Source organism: Mytilus trossulus, chromosome 1 (genome assembly GCF_036588685.1).
Source record: "Mytilus trossulus isolate FHL-02 chromosome 1, PNRI_Mtr1.1.1.hap1, whole genome shotgun sequence".
Taxonomy (NCBI): Eukaryota; Metazoa; Mollusca; class Bivalvia; order Mytilida; family Mytilidae; genus Mytilus; species Mytilus trossulus.
The window spans coordinates 29600347-29627210 of NC_086373.1; the positions used below are offsets into that span (position 1 = coordinate 29600347).

At 32.6% G+C, this 26864-nt stretch overlaps 1 protein-coding gene and 2 long non-coding RNA genes across 8 annotated transcripts in view; 1 reads left to right on the forward strand and 2 right to left on the reverse strand.

Moving 5' to 3' along the window:
* The window catches only part of LOC134721039 (membrane-associated guanylate kinase, WW and PDZ domain-containing protein 1-like), a 122134-nt gene extending 113748 nt beyond the window's left edge, over positions 1-8386 (reverse strand). For all 6 annotated transcript variants that reach the window (XM_063583745.1, XM_063583754.1, XM_063583771.1 and 3 more), the window contains exon 1: positions 8308-8386. The gene's annotated coding sequence lies outside the window, so the exon portion shown is untranslated. The remainder of the gene's footprint in view (positions 1-8307) is intronic.
* Positions 14-8092, reverse strand: LOC134721067 (uncharacterized). The gene is made up of 4 exons (XR_010107821.1): positions 7912-8092; positions 6031-6180; positions 4421-4514; positions 14-421 (listed from the first exon to the last, which is right to left on the reverse strand). It is a non-coding gene; the product is annotated as an uncharacterized LOC134721067 (long non-coding RNA).
* A 366-nt stretch (positions 8387-8752) lies between the features above and the next one.
* Positions 8753-20078, forward strand: LOC134707443 (uncharacterized). Its single transcript, XR_010105712.1, has 2 exons — positions 8753-8922; positions 19762-20078. It is a non-coding gene; the product is annotated as an uncharacterized LOC134707443 (long non-coding RNA).
* The last annotated feature ends 6786 nt before the right edge of the window (positions 20079-26864 follow it).

Sequence of the window (26864 nt, forward strand, 5' to 3'; positions counted from 1 at the left end):
ACATTATGTGTCATCATCAATTACAAATAGGACTTTCAATTAAATCTAATGAATGAACACAAATTAACCAAAATGCAAACATTTTGAAGATTTCATTAATTTAGCATGACTTAAAAGCTTAAAGTTTACATTTGAACAATTTTGAAAAACTGTTATATTTTGGGCCTAAATAGCTTATTAATGCACCAACTCCTTAAAAATATAATTTTGGTCATATTATGGCCTTTCTCTTCAAGGATTTCAATGCTGACATATAATTTTACTGAGGGAATAACATTTTTTATCCAAACAAATTTTTATGGGTTATACAATTAATAAACATACAGTTTTCTCATAAATTTCTGAAGTACATTCTTCCGGTATAACATGCTGAGAGTCTTTTGGCTGCTTATAACTACACGAACTTGCTTGCTCTGATTTTCTGGATGAAATTGAAAGTAAAGCATGGATTTAAAAGGAATGATAAGGTCAGACTTCTGTTGTGTAAAATAGCAACTGTAAATAAATATTAATAAGACAAAAGTTCTTAAAGTCTCTAAAGGAAAACAATCCAAAAAATATATTTTTTTTTATACAGAATACAGAATTAGAACTTGCAACTGAGTAAAAATACCTTGGTATATTTTTTGCTAGAAAGGGTTTATTTCTTAAGCCATAAAAATACATCTGTGAAGAAGATACAAAAGCAATACATGGTATATTTCAAAATTGTTTTTCATACCTGTGAAACGCCAAACATCTGGTTAAATGGGTAATTTTAAATATTGTGTTGAAACTGACAGACACGTTTTTGCAGAGTTGCCTAAATGAAATTAATACTACTCCATAGTGCTTATGTTTAAAACCATCAATATTAAATTGGAAAGCTCTTATATGATTTTTATAATATATCAGTAATCAATTTTATTATGTAAATCTAGATGTTGAAGTTTGCAATTGCCTATCCAAACAGGAAGATGGAATAAACTATAGAAAAAATGCTTCAATGAGTACAGCCTGATACAACCACACAGGTTAGAACCTGAACAGTTGGGACAAATTTGAACACAATATTTAAGCTTGATACTGTCTGAATTTTGATTGTTATCAAATTTTTGGCATAGTATAGGTTTCTGAAACAAAATAAAAAATGTCAAGATCTTACAAACCTATTGTGCAATACTTTTCTTCTTGAACACCCTTAAAAATAGAAGTACCCTACACTTTTTGAATCCCCCCTAGGAGCAATAACCACCACACTCGATCCATGTCTTTCCTTTGTCGTATTGAAACTTGTAGAAATATTTCAGAGAGATCAAAACACTTAAACACAAGTCATTATCTGGAAACTACTGGTAGATATATGCTTGATTTGGCCCTTTATTGGCCTTCATACAACAAACAAAAATAATGAGGTTGATAAGGAATAATTTCAAACCAAAACAGCCTTAATAGAACAACAATAGTAGGGGGGGTGTTGATAATGGATCTGACATTTCCAACCATAACAGCCTTAGTAGAACAAACAACAATAGTAAGGCTGATAATGGATAATTTCAAACCATAACAGTCTTGATAGAACAAACAACAGTAGCAATGGTGATAATGGATCATTTCAAAACATAACAGCCTTGATAGAACAAACAACTATAGTAAGGCTGATAATGGATAAATTCAAACCATATCAGCCTTAATAGAACAAACAACAATATTGAGGCTGATAATGGATAAATTCAAACAATAACAGCCTTGATAGAACAAACAACTATAGTAAGGCTGATAATGGATCATTTCAAACCATAACAGTCTTGATAGAACAAACAACAGTAGCAATGGTGATAATGGATCATTTCAAACCATAACAGCCTTGATAGAACAAACAACTTTAGTAAGGCTGATAATGGATAAATTAAAACCATATCAGCCTTAATAGAACAAACAACAATATTGAGGCTGATAATGGATAAATTGAAACCATAACAGCCTTGATAGAACAAACAATAGTAGTAAGGCTGATAATGGATAAATTGAAACCATAACAGCCTTGATAGAACAAACAACTATAGTAAGGCTGATAATGGATAATTTCAATCCATTAGAGCCTTGATAGAACAAACAACAGTAGCAATGGTGATAATGGATCATTTCAAACCATAATAGCCTTGATAGAACAAACAACTTTAGTAAGGCTGATAATGGATAAATTAAAACCATATCAGCCTTAATAGAACAAACAACAATATTGAGGCTGATAATGGATAAATTCAAACCATAACAGCCTTGATAGAACAAACAACTATAGTAAGGCTGATAATGGATCATTTCAAACCATATCAGCCTTAATAGAACAAACAACAATATTGAGGCTGATAATGGATAAATTCAAACCATAACAGCCTTGATAAAACAAACAACAGTAGTAAGGCTGATAATATAATGGATAAATTCAAACAATAACAGCCTTGATAGAACAAACAACAGCAGTAAGGCTGATAATGGATAAATTCAAACCATAACAACCTTGATAAAACAAACAACTATAGTAAGGCTGATAATGGATAAATTCAAACCATAACAGCCTTGATAGAACCAACAACAGTAGTAAGGCTGATAATGGATAAATTCAAACCATAACAGCCTTGATAGAACTAACAACTATAGTAAGGCTGATAATGGATAAATTCAAACCATATCAGCCTTAATAGAACAAACAACAATATTGAGGCTGATAATGGATAAATTGAAACCATAACAGCCTTGATAAAACAAACAACTTTAGTAAGGCTGATAATGGATAAATTCAAACCATATTAGACTTGATAGAACAAACAACAGTAGTAAGGCTGATAATGGATAAATTCAAACCATAACAGCCTTGATAGAACTAACAACTATAGTAAGGCTGATAATGGATAAATTCAAACCATATCAGCCTTAATAGAACAAACAACAATATTGAGGCTGATAATGGATAAATTGAAACCATAACAGCCTTGATAAAACAAACAACTATAGTAAGGCTGATAATGGATAAATTCAAACCATATCAGCCTTAATAGAACAAACAACAATATTGAGGCTGATAATGGATAAATTCAAACCATAACAGCCTTGATAGAACAAACAACTATAGTAAGGCTGATAATGGATAAATTCAAACCATATCAGACTTGATAGAACAAACAACAGTAGTAAGGCTGATAATGGATAAATTCAAACCATATCAGACTTGATAGAACAAACAACAGTAGTAAGGCTGATAATGGATAAATTGAAACCATAACAGCCTTGATAGAACAAACAACTATAGTAAGGCTGATAATGGATAAATTCAAACCATATCAGACTTGATAGAACAAACAACAGTAGTAAGGCTGATAATGGATAAATTCAAACCATAACAGCCTTGATAGAACAAACAACTATAGTAAGGCTGATAATGGATAAATTGAAACCATATCAGCCTTGATAAAACAAACAATAGTAGTAAGGCTGATAATGGATAAATTCAAACAATAACAGCCTTGATAGAACAAACAACAGCAGTAAGGCTGATAATGGATAAATTCAAACAATAACAGCCTTGATAGAACAAACAACAGCAGTAAGGCTGATAATGGATACATTCAAAACATAACAACCTTGATAAAACAAACAACAGTAGTAAGGCTGATAATGGATAAATTCAAACCATAACAGCCTTGATAGAACAAACAACTATAGTAAGGCTGATAATGGATAATTTCAAACCATAACAACCTTAATAGAACAAACAAAAGGCTGATAATGGATCATTTCAAACCATAACAGCCTTAATAGAACAAACAACAGTAGCAAGGGTGATAATGGATCATTTCAAACCATAACAGCCTTGATAAAGCAAACAACTATAGTAAGGCTGATAATGGATAATTTCAATCCATTAGAGCCTTGATAGAACAAACAACAGTAGTAAGGCTGATAATGGATAAATTCAAACCATAACAGCCTTGATAGAACAAACAACTATAGTAAGGCTGATAATAGATAATTGCAAACCATAACAGCCTTGATAGAACAAACAACAGTAGTAAGGCTGATAATGAATAATTTCAAACCATAACAGCCTTGATAGAACAAACAACTATACTAAGGCTGATAATGGTTAATTTCAATCCATAACAGCCTTGATAGAACAAACAACTATAGTAAGGCTGATAATATAATGGATCATTTCAAACCATACAGCCTTAATAGAACAAACAACAATAGTGGGGTTAATAATGGATAAATTCAAACCATAACAGACTTGATCATTTAATAAAACAAACAGAGGTTCTGTGTGGTTTTTTTTAATCATTGAAATTTCCTTTGGAACATGTCCAACTGGGGTGCTCAGAAAAAGACACCAAATCTACTTTAAATAGTTTTTTGGCATTTTATATAAATAATTTACAAAAACCTTTCACGTTTCAATCTTCTTTTTCCTTTTGATTTGTCAGCTACAACCTCTTTTTCCAATCCACCATTGAGCACACATTTCACCTTTCTAATATCTGTACAAAAGTAAAAAAAACCTTCAGTTCAGTTTGTGTCGAAAACTGTTTTTAACATTCAAATGGGCTAAAATGTTGCCAACCTGTTTTTAACATTCAAATGGGCTTAAGGGTTGCCAACTCTACACTTGACAAAATAATGATATTTGTTCAAGCAAATGCATATAATTTTGTAATACACTGTACTAAGATTAATAAAATTAGTTTTGGGTGATTCTGTGCTTCCAAAAAGAGAAAAATAACAAAGATTGGTATTTCGCTCATTGATTTCATATTCTTTTCACTTTTTCTACTGCAGCTAGAACATGTAGAACCCTTCAAGTTGTCTTAGCTACCAAATATATTTACAAAGAGATATTTCATGCTCTGTAGATTTCATGTCACAATATCATGTTTTTTTAATTACAATTTAGGGTTTGTTAAGGAATCCACCTTTATATCTTTGTGATATCATATTCATAAACGATAACTGTTTAGTGTCTTTAAATATCAGCTGTATTTGTATGAAGCTAGGAAACAGGTGTAATGCAAGCTATTATTCCTGTTTCGAGCAAGTAAAAAAATACAGCTAATATTAAAAGACACTAAACAGTTATCGTCTTTATCCTGCAATTAATTCTGTATATTGGTTGTGTTTTGAAAGAAGAAAAAAAATCACATTTTTTGCATTTATTTTTGATTTGATTGAAGCTTGCGAAGTAATATTAAAATCACATATTCATTTGGAGACGATTTTGCCAAACAAAAAAAAAAGATTATATAATGGTCAACAATAATACATTGCTCAAGGTGAATAATTATCTATTTTGACATAACAATTAAATTCAACAGTAAAAACAAATATCAAAACATGGTTCAATTTGAAACAAAAATGTATGAGTTGTCCTACAATGTACTACCCTTCAGACTTGACATTCACCAAACATTCATGCTAAAATTACCATGGTAATTTGGTTACACAATCATACACATTCAAGTTTTGAAATCGGCAATTGTCATCGTAGAAACCACTGCTGTTCATGTATGTATGTTATCAGAAAATTGGTGTAATTCTTGAAGCGTTAAAGAATTGTTTGAAAACAAACAGAACCTATCAAAGTAATTATTAATTCCCATAAGGTCAAACAATACATCATTGGAATGTGACTGCAATACACATTCTGAGATGGTTCAACAACAAACTAGTTTATAAGGCTCCCTTACAATAGACCAGCGTCAGCAACACTCTGAAACCCATTGTGGAGGGGTGAGTGTCATATGCTGCCCAGATGTCTGAGTGCAGAATGCAGTCATCTACTACAGATTCAATGATTCATCTAACATCAACACATTGTTCTAGTTAGCCAACTGCCCAGCTGATCAACCTGGCCCTAAAAGCAGCTGTTGTGGAATATCGACTGTAAAGAAACATCAAAATAGTAATCAAACCAAACCAAACCAACTCACAAAACTAAAAGATGGCAGCCTACAAAAAATGGCATCCTCACCTGATAACCTTATTTAATTTCAAACTCACCTGCCATTGTATTGCATAAAATGCAAAGAGATGTCAATCGTGTAAATGGTACATGTAACAGTATCGTCCATATCGATTTAAATCAAATAAATTCTTCTCGCAGGCCTCCAGATTTGTTGAAAAATTAAGTGTTCTTCCCAAGAAGCTGATCTGAAATTAGGTGAATAAAATTCAGGATCATAAGCCCGTGCTAAGTATAGTCTATAGATATGTTTCAGACCATACATGTTATACACCTTGTCGCTAATCCCGCTTGAACTTTTGACGTACAGAACGATCGCTTTTCCATTGTAGTCAAATGTTTTGTTTTATGACGTCAAAATTTTTTCAGGAACCTGTGTGATATCAAGTAATAAATAAATTTGGTGTTTTAACTGTCTTCTGATTGGTTAAAACTATTAGTTTTACTTTCAATGTTGCCAATTTTTATGACGACACGCCCACTCTGATGTTGTGTATTCATCACCAACATGTGTGTACGTTGTTATTGTTAATATAAAAAAAAATAAAGTTCAAAAGTCTTATTTTTGATAGAAATTTATTTATAATGAAAGGCAATAATTTATTTTGATTTTATTCAACCATAAAACTAATTATTGACTCTTCACATTTTACATAATCCGCTTTGTGGAAGAAGTCAAAAATTAGTTTTATGGTTCAATAAATTCAAAATATATAATAGCCATTTATTAAAATGTTAGATGGCGTTCAAATAGCGATAAGGTCTATTGGATCATATGGGTTAAATTTAATAAACATTTATCACATTCTTTATTTCAAGTTTTATTTAAAATATCATACAAATGTCCTGTACCAAGTCAGGAATATGGCCATTGTTATATTATAAAATTGAAAATGGAAATGGGGAATGTATCAGTTCATTTCTGTGTGTGTTACATTTCCTCTTATTATTCAGTGTGGGTTCACATTAATGTAAGACTTGTCACAGTACTTGTCTATCACAAATTCATTAGTTTGGTTTTGATGTTATGTTTGTTGGTGTTGTTCTCGTGGGATTTCGTCTGGTGTTTGATCCGTTACTGTGTGTGGGGTGGGTCTTTTCACCATCGAACACCTCAAAAACCACCAACCACTAAGAAAAACTTTGATATTATACAATAAAATGATCAAATAAATTAAATAACATATAATTTAATCAATTTTTCGATTTTTATGTGCATCATTTTTATGTTGAAATTGAAAATCAATATAAAGAAAATGTCTCCGGAATTCATCAATTTCAGGATAACATAAGTGTGTGTTATAAAATTCAAATATATTCATGATTAGTAATGATAAGTTCAAGTATCCTCGATCTCTGTTCATTGGATATATTTTGGCGGTGTGCAGTGGTGTTCGGTGGTGAAAAGACCTACCGCTGTGTGTGTTGCATTGTCATGTTGTGTTGTTGTTCTCCTCTTGTATTTATTGTGGTTCCCTCAATTTTTTTTTGGTCCATGGATTTATGAGTTTTGAACAGCGGTATACTACTGTTGTCTTTATTTACAAATTGTAATTATTACGAGATGGACCAAATGAACAAAGGAACAATTGAAATTAAATATTTGATGAAATGTACATGTATACATGTATCGGAATCCTATTTCATGTACATGTATTTAGGTACTCTTCTTCTTCTTCTTTTGTTACAGAAAACCATCAACGTACTGATGTTTACTTTCCGGGCGCATGCCTGGTTAATGTTTTCAAAATGACAATTGCCAAAGGTGACACAAGTGTAGCACAACCATTTCCTGCATTGTAGTCCTGGAAATTAGGGGACAATATTTTCAACCTGTCTCGTCTAAATTTGTTAATTTATAGTACAGTGGTCAGTTTATTCATTTTCTGTATTTAAAAAATTACACAATAATATATTACTTAATCTAAAAACCCAATCACTACAAGCATGGTCGTTGTCTCATCCTGTAAAAGTGTTTTCAATGTTCAAGTGTGGCCCGTTCAAGTGTCAGTATGAAGGCAGTCTGCTTCCCAAAAATATTAAATAGTCATGATCACACATGCGTTTGACTGAAAACTTATTCGAAATAATTTCTCCCTCAATTTTTTTATTTCGATTTACAGAATAATGTCATTTTTTTTTATTTGAAAGTAAAAAAATAACACTAAATTAATTTTAAATAGTATTTGAGTTTAAGTAATATAAAAATAAAATAATTTCCCAACCATTCTGTTGGTTTTGTATTGAAATAAACGAAGGCTGATCGCTAAGGTTGATCGCCATATACACCTTGCTCTAATACCTGATTTTGAAACACAGTCGATGATGCATTCGGTATACGCATGCGCTAAAGGTTGACACGCCATAAATCGTTCTAATTGTCAATTAATGTCGTAAAACGAAAGGTACTATAATATTCGATACATTTCCGATTTCATTGCATGCGTATTTGGTTCGTGCATTTTCACGTTAAAACATCCTTTTCTCTATAAGCCAAAAGGGGGGGGGGGGGTAATTTTAAGGCACTAGACTCTAACCCTAATATTGAATAAGAAAAAGAAAAAAAAATCAGACAAGAAATTTTTATTACAATCAGAGACATATAATACAATGTATTATATGTCTCTGTTACAATTAAAGGGCCCATTTTATCAGGTTTTAGTACAACTTGTCTTCTGTTCAAATTTTCACACTTTAAGCATATTTATAAGTGAATCATTAAATAACGGCCTAAACTGTATAAAAAATATTACTGAAACCAGAGACATATATACACAGAGATTGGCAACTGTAACAGTGGTCAACGAAATCTAATCCACGACACGCATCTCACGAGACTTTAACGAGATCGCCATATTGATTCTAACACGACAAGTACACCACCACGCTTCGAATTTTATTACACATCAAGCATTTCAAAACAGCATAATGTAAGTATATATTTCAATTTCTACTATGAATTACCTTGTTTTATTCAGTTTGTAGTAGTTATTATTTAAAATATTGAGACGATTAACGTTTTATTGCAGTATTTAATAATGGTAAAAACTGGGCAGAGATGCACGTTATGAAAATTTTTAGCACGGTCGTAATTTTCATCAAAACATTTTCATTTGAAGAGGAATAAAACAAATTGTGTGATGAATTACTTTCCCCAGACATATTGAATTTGCATGTAGAGGTTGTTTTTATCATATTTTCACCCACTTTGATGCAATTTACAATTAAAAATCAGAATTATAGCTGACGGCCATGTTTATTTTCTTTAATATCAAGACAGACCCCTGTCCATGACTACAGTTTAAAACTTTTCCATCTTCAGAGAATAATTGTTCCCAGCACATTATTTTTTTTCCTATGACATACTGAATTTGCATATGGAGGTTGTTTTTATCATATTTTCACCCACTTTGATGTAATTTACAATTAGAAATCAGTATTATAGCTGACTGCCATGTTAACATGATGAGGGTGCCGCTTAACAAATGATTTTCTGATTTATAATTCTATGAATTATTAGGCCGATAAGTACAAAATTAATACAAGATTTTGTGTAATACTCCAAAACTTGCCCCTTAGTACCGGAAAATTTCGAGGTCGATTGTCCTCTGTAGCCCCATTCTCAAAATATTGAACTTTTTTTCAATATTTTTCCAGACACGTTTTTAGATTATTATAGTGTGGCATGATATTTACTGAAATTTGTTGTCAAAAAGATGTATTTTAAAGAATATTGACCATAAGAAATAAAGTCTAGGGTACGGCAACTTGCTCGTGTTGACAAATTTACTGTATGGCAACTTGTTTTCAACTGTATGGCAACTTGCTAATTTTAGAATAGTTATTTACCGTCTTTTCAAAGAAAATAAAGTATTAACTTCAAATATCTAAGGTGGGGGGAGAGGGGGTACCCTTTATGTTAAACTGTTTTTGTCCTTTTCAAGGTTTTAATTTGTTTAAAATGTTTATTTTACTGATAATTTAAAAAAAACTGTTAACTGTTTTCGACCCACTGTCTGTAATCTGTTTTGTTAAAATTTGCAATCTTGTTAACTGTTTATTTGAAATTGAGATTCCTGTTATCTGTTACTTAATTTAAAGTGTTCACTGTTTTTGACATTATTTTCTCTGTTAACTGATATTAACTGTTATTTACAAGAATCACATCAAAATTTTCTGTCCATCTCTTTTTTTTACGTTGCTTCCGCAAAGGAGTGACATATTCAGCATATATGTTACTGTACATGTCTTTAAAAATCTTTGAGTATAGTAAGTCCTTAATAAAATTGAGAATGGAAATGAGGAAAATGTCAAAGAAACACAAGCCCGACCAAATAGAAGAAACAACCCAACGCAACGATAAAATTGTGCACTAGGGTGGGTGTCAATTCACAGATAGGGAAACAAATTTAAACACCCTCTTTCCCTTCCTTCCTAATAAATAAGGCTTACTATTTTAGTTATGCATGTGTATATTTATGGAAAGAGAATCGTCCATAGATTTGATTTTCAGTAGTAATAATGGTGAAATATAATCTTTTTTTTTGTGTGTAACAATGGCAACAATCAGCATTTATTTGATACCAAATATTGCAAAAACACGTCACAAAGATCTAAAAAAATTAGATAATTAATCAATAAGAGTGATACATTTCCTGAAACCATAGACATATATCTATCAAAAGGTAAAACAAATTAAATGCATTTCTGCTGTTTTTTTCCATAAAATTAAATTGAAAAGATCGAGCGTCAAATCTTTGTTGAAAAACAATACAAAATTTCTAAATCTATGGCGGTACGGATAGGAACGTATGGACTTTCAACTGAAAAATGGCTTATAAAACATGCTAAAAACAATCTAAATGTTCGTATAAACCCACTAGGAAGGCTTTATTATTATTCAACTAAAAATCAATTCAATTGTTCAAAAACTTTCATATTTTGAACATTCACCATGGCTATAATGCGAAACTAAACTTGTAACTGTGTAATGATATACCTGAAGCTGTCTCCTAAGTGAGCAATCATTTAACTACAAAAAGGGGGTAGAAGTTTAATGTTTGTTTCTTGAAACATATAATTGAACCAAAATTTAAAAAATGAAATAAATACAAGACTATATACAAATGTAGCAAAGGTTACGGACTCAAGTTGGGTCATGCAGGTGCAACAAATGCGGCAGTGTTAAACATATTTAGGGATATCTCATGCCCCTTTTTATACGTCTAACCAATGTAGTTATATATGCCTTCTATTTGTAATGTATCCAAAACGTTAAAAGGAAAGGCCACTTCTTATCCAGCTAAAACCCTGGTCAGTCCTATGATGAAAATAATTCAGATGTATATGAAATGTTTGATAAGTTATAGTGACCCAGAGTACCTGGACGGAATTGTAAAAAAAAGAGTACCTTTTCAATTTGCAATTCGTAAAATAACTGAACAGTGTGGCCTGGTAGAAGAGGCCGAAAATGAGGACTTGGTTCTCAAATTGATGTCAAATTTGCTAGTCTAAGACTTCAGAAATGTAAAGATGGACCAAGTTTTTTTTTTATATTAGCTCAGAGTTCTTAATTGGGACTTGGAGATGAAAGAGCGCTTCAATTTGTGACACCTTACATGTTACTTTCTGATATATACACTGGTTTTGATGATTAAGAAGAATAAATATCAGTAAACCTTCGTAATTCCTTTTAATAAAATCATGTAAGCAATGAGTCGTATGAATACCCTGACTGAGATCAGATGTAACCATAATTTATAAGAGCCCTCGCCATAAAAAAAAATGTTCGGACGAGAACGAGGCAGCAAGGAGAGTGGATGTGAAATTTGTGGAGCGCATTTTATCCTTTTTATTGTTTTAGCACGAACATTTTTAACATTTACACACTTCCTTTTAAGTACCAGTGTATATAATTACCAACGCATGAACATTTTACCTTTTATGACTGTAAATATTTTTTATCCCGATAATTTTATCATGGAACATGTGTGAGTGATCATTGTCGGCAGCCATTTTCAGCAGCCATCTTGGAATTTCCAGAAAACACTTAAGTTATCTCTTGAGATTAACATTTAATTACCTCAATTATAAGACCAAAGACTAATTAATGACTGAGCATAAACTATTGAAATATTTGAGCAAGCCATTTGAATTTCCTACGGGGAAAAGAAAACTGACGCCCGTGGTCATTTCAGATAGTAAAGGTTTATATTTACAAAGAGCAACAACATCTAACTTTGAGACCCAAATTAAGTGGTGGTGCGCAAAATCAAGAACTTCCGCACAAGGTCTAAGCTGGCTCACGCAAAATCTTGACCAGAAAATTCAACATTTACATAACATCTCTGCATACGTTTGGCTAGGGACATGTGATTTAACCCAATATAATAAAGGGGTGATTTCTCTTAAAACTGAATCTGATGAAGCAATCAACTCATTACTGAGCAATTTAAACAAAATTGTTGAACTTTTTCAAAGATATCCAGAGAGCAAAATAACCTTTATTGAAATTCCAGTTTATTCAATATACGAATGGAATAAAAGTAGAAATCATACTGACCCAAATCAATTTCTAGCTCAAGACGAAAAACTATTAGAACAAGTTCTTAGAGTAAATGATAAAATCAGAGAATTAAATACAACTTTAAATAGTAGAGCTCCAAACATAAATGCTGATTTAAAACGCTCAAACCTGAAAAGCTCCAAAAATCAACATAAAAGGATTCGAGACCAATATAATTGGACACTTCATAAAGACGGTGTACATCCTAAAAGAAACCTGTCTAGGGTCTGGTTACGAAAATTTAGCACTCAAATAAAAGCTGACTGCTGGTAGACATCTCAATCGTTCACAGGGCGACTGTGGGATTTCCACTACGACCCTGAAAAAGAACATTCAGTGAATTTCCTGACTTTTTCATTACATATATATATTGACAGGGCGACTGTGGGATTTACCACTACGTCCCTGTACAATAGATATATCGACCACACCAGGTATCACCATGTCACGCTCAATGACTCGACAGCTATCCAAAGCGCTATCTACAAGCAGCTTATTGCCTGCAAACTCTGTAACTCATAATAGACCATATCACTTGAACAAACAAAAAGCTCTAGACAAAAAGCATGACAACTGCCACAGAGAGCATATCAAGTATGAAATGAAGGCGGGAAAAAACTTTGTCATAATATATAGTACAGCAGCATATGAGCTAGCTAAAACATCAATTATGGAAATCTTAAATTCAAAGGAATTTAGTGAACCTTATACTATTCAAACACAAACTGGCATAGACAACTCAAACTCAATCATAGATCATTGCTACAAAGTTTTCAATAGAAAAAACAACGGCCATCCTGGAAATCAGTTAAAATTCACAATAAACTGCTATAACTCCACCAACACAATGACCGTAAATGGAAATCATGTAGATATATTTGTCAGTGACATATTAGAAATATTATGCAATATTCTCAAAGTAAATCTGAAAACATTGGATGTGATAAATCAAAATATCTCAACACAGTTGAACAACCAAAATATAAAAGAGAACACTGTTTCAAGAACTAGTACAACAGATCAATTAGCCATTAAAGATAATGACTTGCAAGAGCAACAATCAGATACAACAATGTCAAAATCTAGACAACTATTAGAATACAACGATAACAACACAAATTGTATAATAGATACAAATACAACATCAAATACGAACAGTAACAACTCGTGCATATGTCCCATCTGTGAATCCGATGTAACTGTTGAGGGTATAGCTTGTGACTCTTGTGACCAATGGTTTCACTTCAATTGCGCCAATATACTCCCATCAGCCGCTGACAATATATACAAAGAAATTGGATTTCATTGTGCTCAGTGTAATGATCAGTTATTGTTTGATAACATTGATATACATGAAACTACACCAAAGCATGTACATGAAGACAAAAACACATCAAGTTGTCCTACTCAAGAGCATGATAAAGATCTAGATTCACATGAAACCACACCAAAGCATGTAGACATTAATATGCCAAATATTCAGACAAAAGAGCAGAATAGCGAATTAGAAAATCTGAGACAGTCAAATATTAGGGTACCACAAAATCCTGACACAGAAATACTGATACAAAATATATCTTCTGAGCCAGACATAGTGCCTACAATATTACAAGACAACATTACAACTGGTATCACATTCAAACCAGCTAATACTATTACACCAAATACGAATGTACAAAATAGGAAGAACATAAGGAAAAACCAACCAAAAATAGAGGAAAGAAATATTTCCAACTCTCAAAGAGCCAGAATACTGAGTCTAGAAAACGAAATTGTACAACTAAAGAGAGTAATTGAGACTATACAAACTACATCAACTAATATACATGTAGAAGCTCCAAACACAAATCATGGAAGCAATTCGATAACTAACAACTGCCAAAACAACATACCAAATCAGCAATATAGTAGCTGTAATACTTGCCACCACCACTCGTGCAATGATAGACAACAATCTTCCAACCTTCAACAAGAGCTAATGGAACAACGTCTACGCTCTCTAGAAAATCACATAAGTCTCAGCACAGCTCTTAATCTTCATATCTCATTACAATCGAGAATAGTAAACCAACAGACAACTCAAATACCTTATGCGCAACCCCCACAATTTCAAGGACATTACGCCTATCCAAATCAAATGGGGTACAACACATATCATCCTAACAATTTCAATGGAGGACACATGTACCAACAAGGGATTCCACAATTTGGACATTCCATATACAACAACCCCTACTATTTTAATCAAGGAGGGATGCCACACTTTAGCACATTACCAAATCATAATGTCAATGTTTCAAGACATCATATAGGTCAACAAGTACCAACATATCATCAAGTGCCAACGTTTGGTCCACCAACATATCGCCCGCCAACATATCAACCGCCTATATACCAACATGACCAACAAACTAGGCCAAATCATGTAAACAACCAACAAAGGCAATCATCATCAATTGTTCAACCAACAACAATGAGACCAACCCCTCAAGTAAGCCAAAATATTCAGCCTATGAACAAAAATGCCTGTAGTTCAAGTATAAATAATACCTACCTCGACCAACAGGAAAAACAACAAACTACCATTCTAAATCATTCATCTAGTTCTGCAGATATTAATATAGAGCATCAGACTAAAAACAGTGAGGCTGAAAAAATAGATCACATTTCACACACCCAAATGGAAGTCCCGAACATTCAGGATGAAATAGCAAAAATCTCACAAATCCAAAGTCATCCTTTTCGGCAAAAAGGCCTCAAATACAAACCACCAGACAACACAACTCTACTCGAAGAAATGATGGAATCGGGGAAGAGACGATCGATATAGTTACATGTAACATTGAAGGCGTTAAATCTAACACGGCATTTCTGGTATCTTTGGCATTGGACAACAAAATTATATGTATTCAAGAACATTTTTTATGGGAATTCCAAAAACATTTTCTCTCCGACATACTACCAAATTTTGACAACTTCACACGCTGTCACGACTCAAACAATCCACTAGATGGATCAAAACTACCAAAAGGACAATCAGGGGTCTCAATTTTATGGCCAGATGCATGGAGCGGAAACGTTAAGAAATTAAAAGAGGGAAATGAAAGAATTGTGGCTATCACCTTATCCTCTAACTACAATATCTGCATAATCAATGCGTATCTTCCAACAAATGACAAAGACTCTGCATATGAGTATTCAGAATGTCTAGATATAATCTTTGATATAATACTAAAATATCAGGACCTTTATGAAATAATTCTCTGTGGGGATCTCAATGGAACTTTATTACAATCAAGATCAAATAAGCATGATAAATTACTGAAAAACTTTGTACAGGAAGTAGGCCTGCAAACAGCTGGAAATTATAACTCTAAAATGACTTTCTTTCATCATTCTGGGCAATCGTCATCTCAAATTGATTACATTTTAACAAGAAATTTATCAATCTTCAAAGAATACAAAATTTGGGACCGTTCAGCAACAAATAGCTCAGCGCATGTGCCAGTAGAAACAAACACCACTGTAAAAATTCCAAGTGCTGCTAATAGAAAACCATCTGAAGGAACCTCATACAAAAAACTTCTTTGGGATGAAATAAACACTGAAATATATAACTCAAATCTATCAGAGGGTCTCCTTAAAATAAAACCTGAGGATTCAACTTCAGACCAACTTCAAACAATCACAAAGGAATTACTGAAAGCAACAAAGGTAGCTGTTCCAGCAAAACCTATCAAATTACAAGGGCCAAAATGGAAAGCAACACCAACTGTGCGAAAACATCTGAAATCATGTAAACTGCTATATTCACAATGGAAAAATCAAGGTCGGCCACAAAATCATCCGTCACATACTGAATTAAAAACAGCAAAGAAACTTTTAAGAAACTCCCAAAGAATAGAGCAAGCTGTTGCTAGAAAACAACTCTACCAACAAATCATGGAAAAACCAACAACAAAACTTTTCTATAGACTGATTAATAGAAATCGAAATTCCAGAACTAGTACTACAACTTGTATAGAAATAGATGGTGAAAAGGAATACTGTCATTCAAACCAAAGAAAAGTATTTGCTAACTATTATGAAGACTTAAGTATGCCAAAAAACTCTGAATATGACAACTCCTATTTAGATCTCTGCCAAACACGTCAAAACCTGATCGAAAAATTTTATAAAGAAAATCCAGTTACATCTGACCCATACACAGAAATAGAAATTCAAAAATCAATAGAAACTTTAAATGTAGGGAAATCACCAGACGAATATGGGCTCACTGCCGAACATCTCAAGAATGCCAAATCAGTATTAACACCAGTATTAACAACTTTATTCAACAAAATAAAAGAGACCATCTCTATTCCAAGAGCCTTTAAAACAGGAATTCTCACTCCTGTTATAAAGAGTGGCAAAATCCCTTTAGATGTCAAGAGTTACAGAGGAATTACCGTTACTCCAATCATTGGAAAAGTTCATGAACTGTGTATTCTTAAGAAACTTCAATTACAACCGGGACCAGATCTACAATTTGGCTTCACCGAAGGATTATGTCCCCTTATGGCAAGCTTACTTATAACAGAAGCAAAATGTGAAAAACTTAAAAACAATACACCATTATTTATAACAACAGTTGATGTACAATCGGCGTTTGACGTAGTCAAACATATTATACTAATGGACAAACTACTAGACCAAAATATTCCTCCAGATCTATTACAACTTATTAAGGGACTGTACACAGATTTAGAATCAAAAGTAAAGTGGATGGGGGATATCAGTGATAGTTTTAATATAAAACAAGGGGTAAGACAAGGAGGCATCTTATCTACACATCTTTATAAATTGTATGTCCAAGATCTTCTTGAAGAACTCAAAAACAACTCTATTGGCTTTCAACTAGGAAATATTTATATTGGTGCACCTACTTGTGCAGATGACATTGCCTTATTGAGCTCGGATTCTTCGGAAATGCAATTAATGCTTGATATTATAGGCAGATATGCTGATCAGCATCAATATAACATCCATCCAACAAAAACTAAAATAGTACAGTGTAATACGAAAGAAAAAGACAATAGTTGGGTATTAAAAGGAAAAACTATAGAACCAACAGATGCCACAACACATTTAGGTCTTCAAAGAACAAACAAAAGAGAAAATGAAATTAACATCGATGACCGCATTAAACTAGCGAGAAGAACAAAATACTCCTTAATGAGCTCCGGTCTTCATGGAACAAACGGGGTTGACCCAATTACTGGATATAACATCTATAAAACATACATTCTACCGAGACTTCTATATGGTTTAGAAATACTACCACTTACCAAAGGGCAAATTGAAATACTAGAAAAATTTCATAAAAATACCTTGAGACATATTCAATCTCTCCCGCAAAGAACAGCTACATCAGCAATATATCTACTCTTAGGTGCAATACCAATTGAAGGAGAGCTTCACAAGCGGCAACTATCTATGCTCTACTCTTTATTATCGGCCAAAAACCAAACTATTCAAGATCTTGTTCAAAGACAATCATCAATTAATTTTGACAATCCAAAAAGTTTCTTCTTTTGTGTGATGGAAACCTTACAACTATATAATCTTCCAAATATATGGGAACTTCAATGCAGTCTGCCTACTAAATATAGTTGGAAAACATTAGTGAATCTCAAAATGTCAAACCACTGGAAAAATACTCTTCAAATTGATACAATTCAAAAGACATCACTCAAATATTTAGCTATAAATCAAATTAAAAATGGAAAGCCGCATATCTCCTACACCACATTGCAGCCTACAATTCTTGATGTTCGAAAAGGTATAATCAAAAGTAGGATGATGACACGAACGTACACCCTACAAGCTGATCGGCACAAATTCAGCAGATATGAAATTGCTCCAACTTGTCAAATGTGCAATCAAGAACCAGAAGACCTTACTCATATGCTTACTACCTGCTCAGCATTAAGTGAAACAAGAAAAGAAACTTTCAACCCTATTAAAAACCATGTAACGAAATTTATTGGAGAAAGAAAGTGGAAAGAGACATTCTTTGATAGACATCAAATTACAGTCCTTATAATTGACTGTACAAACTTCTCATATATATTTAGTGAAAGTAAGCTCAAAATAGAGGAACTAGAAATGCTCACGAGAGATATGTGTTATAAGATGCACAACTCGAGGCTAAAACTGATAAGTATAAGTGCGTAATGGCTGGTTGACAATTATCACTCAATCTTAAAAACTTTTTATTTAAAGTCTATTTTAGATTTTAAGCAAGTGTATATATTCTTGGAGTGTGTATATAGTTAGACTTTTAACCATATTACCCTCAAAAGAGGGGTGTTCCTACCAGAGGAAGCTTATACGAAGAAAAGAAGAAGTTAACTTTCTTTAATATCAAGACAGACCCCTGTCTATGGCTACAGTTTAAAACTTTTCCATCTTCAGAGAATAATTGTTCCTAGCTCATTATTTTTTTTCCTATGAAATACTGAATTTGCATATGGAGGTTGTTTTTATCATATTTTCACCCACTTTGATGTAATTTACAATTAAAAATCAGTGTTATAGCTGACGGCCATGTTAATTTTCTTTAATATCAAGACAGACCCCTGTCCATAGCTACAGTTTAAAACTTTTCCATCTTCAGAGAATAATTGTTCCTAGCTCATTATTTTTTTTCCTATGACATACTGAATTTGCATAAAGAGGTTGTTTTTATCATATTTTCACCCACTTTGATGCAATTTACAATTAAAAATCAGTATTATAGCTGACGGCCATGGTGTTTTGTTTCAATATCAGACCCCTGTCCGTATACACTTGATACTGTAAATTCAGTAATTATTGCGTGCATTTATTATTGATTTTCTCATTTTAAACTGAAATGCGATTTTAATTTTTACAACTTCTGTTAAGAATCCTGTTAAATTCATTCAAAATTTTTCAAAAAGTGAGTTTTAAACTCTTTCGCATTTTTCGCAATAATAAAAACCTTGCATTAATTTCTGAATTTACAGTAGACTTTTCCATCTTCAGAGAATTATTGTACCCAGCACATGCATTACTTTCCTATCATGACAAACTGGATTTGTGTATAGAGGTTTTTTTTTTCATTATTTCCACCACTTTGATGACATTTACAATTTTATATATTTTTACATTCAGTATCTGACAGCTTTCTCTTTTTTAACAGGGTACTGCTTGCTATAAAAGGACAAAGATGTTGATCAAATTTACCTGTCAGTGCAGCATACAAGAGATATAATATCATACATGGGCTGAATGTAGGACTCCCAAGTCTTTCTGATTGAAAATAAGACTTCCTGGCAAACAGGAACAACTAGTGATGACTTTTTCCAAAAGTGACGGCACAGTCATGTTGTGGACTGATTACTACTATCAATGTGATACTTAAAACTAACAATGGTTATGTAAGAGAGAAAAGTACATGTGCTTATCCTGACTGTAAAATGGATAAAAAAGCAAATAAATATCTTGTGTTCAACTTCATTAGTCTTATTTATGTTAACAAAATTTACATAGTTTTTACAAGAAACCATACATGTAGATGTATAACAATATGATGTAGTATGATTGCTAATGAGACAAGGATTTACATGTATGACTATCATTAGAAGGCCACTCTATTCACAAATTCCTTCCTCTTCATGGAAAGTAACATATGTTATTGTATACATAAAATGACAAAATGTGTAGGAAAAGAAGCAAGAAATGTTCACTCTACTTCTGTACACTAGTCGCTTACATTGGTCACCATCTATGTTTGTTTCAGTCCTTTAAAAAAATGTCAATGGTGCTTATTTATATTTATCTGTTGTGCTGTGTTGTTTCAGTTTTACATGTCCTCATTCTGTGATCACTATTTCACCTCTCCTGTTTTGAAAAAATGTTTATGCTAATATTTTCTGCAATAAGTTGAAAAGGCACAGATGCTATGACTAAACAGAAATGTGAGGTATATATGTGTCAATGAGACAACAACCCAACGACAACAATATTCTTTGCACATTTATGAATGTTTAAAAATTCTTGTGAAGGTCAAAAGCACATAACGTGTACTTATATTACATCCATGACCTGGTACATGTATGTACCTATTGATGCATTCCGTCCTAACTGACACAAGTTGTGGGAAGAGACCAAGCAACAAAAGATCAGATAAAACTTGTGCACAATTTTAAATCTTTCTAATTTCAAACTCAAGATTCACTGTGTATATATGTCTCTGGAAAGAGTAAAGATAAGAATGTTGAAATACTCCAGTGGTTTATGAAACAAAACATTAAAATTCTACAGTTGAGCAGGAACATATATATTAACGTAAGATATATACTGTTCCTAAAATTTGAGCAGAGCATTTTACTGTACTTATGAAACATATTGTTTTTAATCAAAGTCTGTGATATTAAGTCTTTAAAAAAATACAAATAATGACGGATTCATACTCAATATTTCATTGCAGCAAAAAATAGTGATTTCGACAACACTATAATGTACGTTCATTGAGGAAATTTACGCAAATGTTCCATAAATAATTTAGTTTAGGTCAATCGACAATTAAACATTATAATTAAATTAAAACAGATATAAATTCAGTTTCTCACAAGACAAAATTCGGCCACAAAATTCTACTGGCTACATATTTTTATATATATGACCAGAGACATATAATGTCTCTGATATGACAAAGTTGCCTCATTTCTTTTTTTGACATGTATTGCCGAGTGCTTCTGTTAAAATAAAGTTCTGGTCATGGTTAAAATAGTATGTCAGAATTTGTTAATCTTTAAAAAACAATTGCCAAGTAATAATCCATTTAGAATTCACCTCCGGTAATATTCAGGTGATCGGAGGGCAATAAATTGCGTAATCGCACACCTGTGAATCAACGGGAGAGATCCGTTTGCGCCAAAAATGCGTCCTTTTGCGCCACAACTTTTTTTCTCTAATGCTACGTTTGCGCCACTTGTTTTAAAAATTACATGGTATCATTTGCGCCAAAGATAAAATATACGATTGCGCCAATTTAAAGAAAAATGACTTCTATGTTCTTGTCTTTTGGCATATCCTGCTTTAAATCTTCAGCAAAGCAATCACCTACTTCATCTGGGTTCAGAAAAGCTAATAAAAAATATGGTGTAACTACTTGCTAACATCACTGCCAACTTTTTATACTCTTTTGCTAGTCCAAGATTTTGTATTTTCCGACCCCATGTCTGGCCAAGGTGAAAACTATATGCCTTGATGATAATTCATGGGAAAACTCATTAACGACAACGTGCATTCTCTCCTCAAAATCTATATGCATAGATGTAAAATTCAAAGAAAACATTTTTCAATAACAGTCTCCTGATTTGGAAGGCAAAATGCAATATATAAGTGTAATATAATGTCCATTCCTCGTTCCATGTATTGTATACAATTGCTGGAAATACTTCAGACAACACGTAAATGTTCAATCAGCAAAATCATCTTTTATATTTGTCACTGAACACTTTTTTATAATTAGCGTTTACCTATTTGTTTATATGCATACCTTTAGTTTAATGGTAATCCTATTATTTATACTCACCTTCCACCAACATCAGTAACAATTATTGAATGAATAAAAATTTATAAGATAAAAATGAGACTAAATATTTATTAATCTTAAATAAGTACGATCAATATGTGTTCAGGTAAATTGGCGCAAATGAGTTCCGAAAACTGGCGCAATTGATACATTTGAGAAAAAAAATATTGGCGCAAATGATACCCCTGAAAAACCGTAATTGGCGCAAAAGGAGTGCTGCCGAATCAACAATCACAACTCTATTAAGGACCCAATTTCACTGTGTAATTAAACAAACTATTGCAAAGATATATGCCGTACCGAAAATTTTCTTGTAATAACAATTGAGCATTACCAGATTTGAAATTTCAATTATGAAATGCATATCATATAACAATATTTTTCTCAATAAATGCTGAAAGATAAATATAACATTCAAGTATTTTTTATTAGAAAAGAAATTATAATATGATCTGATATAATTTTCCCATTGCTTTTCTTGATTATCTATCGAGGTTATTCATCCCCGACTTGATTGCATGTTCTAAATTTTATCGACGAGAATCTCATTCTGGGCCGCGATCTTTAACGGGATTTCACGGAGTTGCCAATCTCTGTGTATATATGTCTCTGCTGAAACTGAGTTTCAAATGTTATGACAAGTGTGTGATTCACCAAATAAGTGCGTTTCTGTGAGAAAAATAATAATTTTCAATTTTGTGAATTAAAGAGAAAGTTGATACTTTTGCAGAGCAAACGCGCACACATATGTCAATTGCGAACTGACCCAATATATATATTTTTATCGTGACCAGTCCTCTGATAGTCATACTGACATTATTAAGGCTGAGTACCGGGTACATGTATATCAAAGGAAAAATGCACAAATTACTGATAAAAAAATATACACTCCCTCTTTCTTGTGAATCTCCTGGCATCTGTTTTTGAAATTTTGAAAAACTCTTCAAGAAAAACAGAATGAACCCCTACAAAAAAAAAAATACAAAAAAAATCCACCTCCTTACACTTACCCCACTTACACAAAAGACTTTAAGTTATCGTCTAGAATCTACAAAAAAATGTTTTTGGCCATAACTCCTAAACTGTTGGTACTATAATCATTTAGTCAATTATAACCTTCATTTTTGGTATTGAAACATCTGCCCTGGTTTAATTTCATACAGATCCATTCACTTATACTAAAGATAATATCAGGAAACCAAATGTGTTTTCAAACGACAATTTTTTTTTTTTTTTTATATATATACGTTAGCAAATTTTGACATGATATTCCATTTCCGTTTCCACTCTTCATTTAATTTTGCTGTCATATAAAAACTTGAAAGGATAATGTAAAAAAAAAATACAAGAAATGACATAAAACTGACTTTGAACTAGTACATGGAATTGATGTAGAAACCAACAAAAAGAAGATAAGGAATGCAATAATACTGCTGAGTAGTTTTCTCCCCTCAAATTTTTATTGTCATTCTAGAGAAAAGCAAACATGACCAACTTAACAAACCTATTTATGGTTCCTTAGGCTTTAGTTAGATGAAATAAAAAAAAACCTGTTCAAAACAGTATTCTAAACAGGATCACTGTAAATTCAAACTCTTCTTTTTAAACAATATGAATTATCCTCTTTCAGGTAACTGGGAATACAATATGAACATCTAGCCAATTGAGAAAGTAAAAATATCAAACAAAAAGTGTTTGCATTACAAAAAAAAAAACCGGCAACAGCTTCAACGTTTAAATATCATGAATATTGAGGTCAGAAAAAGATATTCCAAATCATCCACCTCTTCATGAAAATCAACAAAAAAGTAATTTAATAAAGTTATGGATTGTATAACAGTATTCATAGTTTGGGAATTAAACATTTAAATTTTGAAAAATTTGAAAGGCATAAAGATGGATATGAATGTGGCACAGAATAATGAGTTGAGCATTGTCAATAATAGAAATTACCAATAAATAGAATATTCAACAGAAAACATTATTGGACCATCAGGGAGCAACCATTTGCTTTAAAAAGGAAAAGGGGGAAATGGAGGGGGTATCAGTCTTTTTTTTCCATGCAAAACGCTTCAAGGCTATCAATTAAAATAATTTGGTCAAAATTTAACATTAAAAGGTATGGGGAAAATCTGGTGCTGAGATCTGGTGTCACAATATTTTTTTTTCTGCCTGAACAGATTTTTTTCATTGATTTGGGAATCAGAATATCTTTTAAAGAAAAAGAAGAAAAAAAAACCACCCCCTGCAACCTTTTGAAGTTCTGAGCAATGTTTGTTTCTTGTGTAGGATATTCGTCCTGAACATGCATGAAATATTTGCCACTGGACATTAAAGCAATCAACAATCAACGAATTTATAGGAGTAAATGACATACAGTCTTGGTTTAAAGCTGGCATTTCAGGTAGCGCCTTCCTCATATTAATAGTGTTGTTTATTCTTTAGTTTTCTATGTTGTGTCATGTGTACTATTGTTTGTCTTTTTCATTTTTAGCCATGCATGACGTTGTCAGTTTGTTTTAAAATTATGAGTTTGACTGTCCCTTTGGTATCTTTCGTCCCTCTTCTTTAAAGTTTTATTTCTTATTTCAACAGGGGCCTCGATGTCCGAGTGGTATAAGTAGTAACTTAAAAGCACAGGCACTTGGGTATATGATACAGATATGTTTTCTATATTTTTGTGGTGTTTTCAGATTGAAATATTAAATTTTCTATATTTATTATACATAAATATCACTTCTGTGCATGTCTCACCTAGTTTCGACAGTAGACCATCGCACTTCAGCGTCCCCATCGCACCTCCGAGTCCTACCGTATGTATATAATATATATTGTTATTACGGTGATGTTGAATTGATTATTCTCTTTCATTTATTTATCTTCCACACAAGAACTTGTCTCAGAAAAAAATATACACATGGAAAAAAGTATTGCAACACCAAATTGAAATTGAAATAAAAAAACACTTTTTTTATTTTTTTGTGATATAATTTGGTAAAATAGAACTACTTAAACATTGTTTAAGTAACACCTGAGTTTAATCAATACATATCGACTCGAGAAGTTTTTATCTGCACATGCAGCTACTGTACCCGTAAACAGCAAAACAGATGTTTTCATCCTCATTGTGTTCAACACTTTAAATAACCAAGTTTTTAAAGTTATGTGATTGACATTTTGTAATGGGTCCTCGACAACTCTAAACTGCAGCAAGATGGCAGATAATCAGCATGAGAGAAGCAGGGATGTCGCTGTAACAACTGCACGTATTGTTGGTAATCACCATTCCACTATAATAAAATTGAGAATGGAAATGGGGAATGTGTCAAAGAGACAACAACCCGACCAAAATAAAAAAAACAACAGCAGAAGGTCACCAACAGGTCTTCAATGTAGCGAGAAATTCCCGCACCCGGAGGCGTCCTTCAGCTGGCCCCTAAACAAATACTATACTAGTTCAGTGATAATGAACGCCATACTAATTTCCAAATTGTACACAAGAAACTAATATAAAAATAATACAAGACTAACAAAGGCCAGAGGCTCCTGACTTGGGACAGGCGCAAAAATGCGGCGGGATTAAACATGTTTGTGAGATCTCAACCCTCCCCCTATACCTCTAACCAATGTAGAAAAATAAACGCATAACAATATGCACATTAAAATTCAGTTCAAGAGAAGTCCGAGTCTGATGTCTGAAGATGTAACCAAAGAAAATAAACAAAATGACAATAATACATAAATAACAACAGACTACTAGCAGTTAACTGACATGCCAGCTCCAGACTTCAATTAAACTGACTGAAAGATTATGATTTCATCATATGAAATACTGGTATAATACTAAACCCCTAGGCACAATACTTCCCGTTAGGGGTTTAGTATTATACCATCATAACATATATGAGAAGAACATAACCCGTGTCATGCCAACAACTGTTTTTAGAATAAATGTCTTTAGTTCCGACGCAAAGACCTTATCAGTGACTCAATATTAACGCCAAAATATGCAATCTTTAATGACTTGACAACAGTATCGTAATTATATCCCTTCTTAATCAGTCTATTTAAAGGATTTGTAAGTTTCTGAGGTGAATACTGACACCTTTGTGCTTTATAAAGAATATTTCCATAAAAAATTGGATGTGAAATACCTGAACGTATAAAAAGTCTGCATGTTGAGCTATATTTACGAATGATGTCTTTATACCGATGATAAAATTTAGTAAAAGTTTTGACTAGTTTGTGATATCGAAAACCCTGGTGTAATAATTTTTCAGTAATACATAAATTTCTCTCGTTAAAATCTAAAACATTGTTACAAACACGACCGAATCGTACAAGTCGTTTTGAGAATAAAAATTAGGCACTAAACGATGTTAAAGACCTTCCAAAATAAAGAAGACCACCTATACCATTTGCTAGGGGAAATCAAGCATAATGAAGGTTGGTCAGAAGGAAACACATTGCATACAATACAATCCTAAAAAGAGAGTGGTGGGTATACAGGAGCCTTTTAACAAGAACTGTTCAAGATCGACTCATCGGTACTGGTTATCGTGCGATAAGACCATTTTGGAGACCTTTGCTTACGAACAGAAACACAGTTTCCGTATCCAATGTAGTGCAGAGCTCGGTTAAGTTGAAAATTAGCATCGTGGAGGAAGATCCATTGATCCAATGGAATTCGGTTCATCTTCCTT